We start from the raw sequence: 3,488 nt of genomic DNA, 5'->3' as shown, positions 1-3,488 counted from the left end.
CAGGGCTAGGTAAGAGGGGAGAAAGGCTAAGAGACAGGGATAGGTAGAGGGGAGAAAGGCTAAGGACAGGGCTAGGTAGAGGGGAGAAAGGCTTAGAGACAGGGCTAGGTAGAGGGGAGAACAGCTTAGAGGCAGGACTAGGTAGACGGGAGAACGGCTTAGAGGCAGGGCTAGAGAGGGGTGAAAGTCTTAGAGACAGGGCTAGGTAGAGGGGAGAAAGGCTTAGAGACAGGGCTAGGTAGAGGGGAGAAAGGCTAAGAGACAGGGCTAGGTAGAGGAGAGAAAGGTTTAGAGACAGGGCTAGGTAGAAGGGAGAATGGCTTAGAGACAGGGCTATGTAGAGGGGAGAAAGGCTGAGAGGCAGGGCTAGGGAGGGCTGAAAGGCTTAGAGACAGATCTAGGTAGAGGGGACAAAGGCTTAGAGACAGGGCTAGGTAGAGGGGGGAAAGGCTTAGAGACAGGGCTATGTAGAGGGGTGAAAGGCTAAGAGACAGGGCTATGTAGAGGGGTGAAAGGCTTAGAGACAGGGCTATGTAGAGGGGAGAAAGGCTTAGAGACAGGGCTAGGTAGAGGGGAGAAAGGCTTAGAGGCAGGGCTAGGTAGAGGGGAGAAAGGCTTAGAGACAGGGCTAGGTAGAGGGGAGAACAGCTTAGAGGCAGGACTAGGTAGAGGGGAGAACGGCTGAGAGGCAGGGCTAGAGAGGGGTGAAAGTCTTAGAGACAGGGCTAGGTAGAGGGGAGAAAGGCATAGAGACAGGGCTAGGTAGAGGGGAGAAAGGCATAGAGACGGGGCTAGGTAGAGGAGAGAACGGCTTAGAGGCAGGGCTAGGCAGAGGGGACAAAGGCTTTGAGACAGGGCTAGGTAGAGGGGGGAAAGGCTTAGAGACAGGGCTAGGTAGAAGGGAGAATGGCTTAGAGACAGGGCTATGTAGAGGGGAGAAAGGCTGAGAGGCAGGGCTAGGGAGGGCTGAAAGGCTTAGAGACAGATCTAGGTAGAGGGGACAAAGGCTTAGAGACAGGGCTAGGTAGAGGGGGGAAAGGCTTAGAGACAGGGCTATGTAGAGGGGGGAAAGGCTAAGAGACAGGGCTATGTAGAGGGGTGAAAGGCTTAGAGACAGGGCTATGTAGAGGGGAGAAAGGCTTAGAGACAGGGCTAGGTAGAGGGGAGAAAGGCTTAGAGGCAGGGCTAGGTAGAGGGGAGAAAGGCTTAGAGACAGGGCTAGGTAGAGGGGAGAACAGCTTAGAGGCAGGACTAGGTAGAGGGGAGAACGGCTGAGAGGCAGGGCTAGAGAGGGGTGAAAGTCTTAGAGACAGGGCTAGGTAGAGGGGAGAAAGGCTAAGAGACAGGGCTAGGTAGAGGGGAGAAAGGCTTAGAGGCAGGGCTAGGTAGAGGGGAGAAAGGCTTAGAGACAGGGCTAGGTAGAGGGGAGAACAGCTTAGAGGCAGGACTAGGTAGAGGGGAGAACGGCTTAGAGGCAGGGCTAGAGAGGGGTGAAAGTCTTAGAGACAGGGCTAGGTAGAGGGGAGAAAGGCTAAGAAACAGGGCTATGTAGAGAGGAGAAATGCTTAGAGGCAGGGCTAGAGAGGGGTGAAAGTCTTAAAGACAGGGCTAGGTAGAGGGGAGAAAGGCTAAGAGACAGGGCTAGGTAGAGGGGAGAAAGGCTTAGAGGCAGGGCTAGGTAGAGGGGAGAAAGGCTTAGAGGCAGGGCTAGGTAGAGGGGAGAAAGGCTTAGAGACAGGGCTAGGTAGAGGGGAGAACAGCTTAGAGGCAGGACTAGGTAGAGGGGAGAACGGCTGAGAGGCAGGGCTAGAGAGGGGTGAAAGTCTTAGAGACAGGGCTAGGTAGAGGGGAGAAAGGCTAAGAGACAGGGCTAGGTAGAGGGGAGAAAGGCTTAGAGGCAGGGCTAGGTAGAGGGGAGAAAGGCTTAGAGACAGGGCTAGGTAGAGGGGAGAACAGCTTAGAGGCAGGACTAGGTAGAGGGGAGAACGGCTTAGAGGCAGGGCTAGAGAGGGGTGAAAGTCTTAGAGACAGGGCTAGGTAGAGGGGAGAAAGGCTAAGAAACAGGGCTATGTAGAGAGGAGAAATGCTTAGAGGCAGGGCTAGAGAGGGGTGAAAGTCTTAAAGACAGGGCTAGGTAGAGGGGAGAAAGGCTAAGAGACAGGGCTAGGTAGAGGGGAGAAAGGCTTAGAGGCAGGGCTAGGTAGAGGGGAGAAAGGCTTAGAGACAGGGCTAGGTAAGAGGGGAGAAAGGCTAAGAGACAGGGATAGGTAGAGGGGAGAAAGGCTAAGGACAGGGCTAGGTAGAGGGGAGAAAGGCTTAGAGACAGGGCTAGGTAGAGGGGAGAACAGCTTAGAGGCAGGACTAGGTAGACGGGAGAACGGCTTAGAGGCAGGGCTAGAGAGGGGTGAAAGTCTTAGAGACAGGGCTAGGTAGAGGGGAGAAAGGCTTAGAGACAGGGCTAGGTAGAGGGGAGAAAGGCTGAGAGGCAGGGCTAGGGAGGGCTGAAAGGCTTAGAGACAGATCTAGGTAGAGGGGACAAAGGCTTAGAGACAGGGCTAGGTAGAGGGGGGAAAGGCTTAGAGACAGGGCTAGGTAGAGGGGGGAAAGGCTAAGAGACAGGGCTATGTAGAGGGGTGAAAGGCTTAGAGACAGGGCTATGTAGAGGGGAGAAAGGCTTAGAGACAGGGCTAGGTAGAGGGGAGAAAGGCTTAGAGGCAGGGCTAGGTAGAGGGGGAAAGGCTTAGAGACAGGGCTATGTAGAGGGGGGAAAGGCTAAGAGACAGGGCTATGTAGAGGGGTGAAAGGCTTAGAGACAGGGCTATGTAGAGGGGAGAAAGGCTTAGAGACAGGGCTAGGTAGAGGGGAGAAAGGCTTAGAGACAGGGCTAGGTAGAGGGGAGAACAGCTTAGAGGCAGGACTAGGTAGAGGGGAGAACGGCTGAGAGGCAGGGCTAGAGAGGGGTGAAAGTCTTAGAGACAGGGCTAGGTAGAGGGGAGAAAGGCTAAGAGACAGGGCTAGGTAGAGGGAGAAAGGCTTAGAGGCAGGGCTAGGTAGAGGGAGAAAGGCTTAGAGACAGGGCTAGGTAGAGGGGAGAACAGCTTAGAGGCAGGACTAGGTAGAGGGGAGAACGGCTTAGAGGCAGGGCTAGAGAGGGGTGAAAGTCTTAGAGACAGGGCTAGGTAGAGGGGAGAAAGGCTAAGAGACAGGGCTATGTAGAGGGGAGAAATGCTTAGAGGCAGGGCTAGAGAGGGGTGAAAGTCTTAAAGACAGGGCTAGGTAGAGGGGAGAAAGGCTAAGAGACAGGGCTAGGTAGAGGGGAGAAAGGCTTAGAGGCAGGGCTAGGTAGAGGGGAGAAAGGCTTAGAGACAGGGCTAGGTAAGAGGGGAGAAAGGCTAAGAGACAGGGATAGGTAGAGGGGAGAAAGGCTAAGGACAGGGCTAGGTAGAGGGGAGAAAGGCTTAGAGACAGGGCTAGGTAGAGGGGAGAAC

This window comes from Oncorhynchus nerka, linkage group LG6 (assembly GCF_034236695.1).
Source record: "Oncorhynchus nerka isolate Pitt River linkage group LG6, Oner_Uvic_2.0, whole genome shotgun sequence".
In the NCBI taxonomy this organism is placed as follows: Eukaryota; Metazoa; Chordata; class Actinopteri; order Salmoniformes; family Salmonidae; genus Oncorhynchus; species Oncorhynchus nerka.
The sequence above is the reverse complement of the archived record's forward strand: the minus strand, read 5'-3'. Positions refer to the sequence as shown.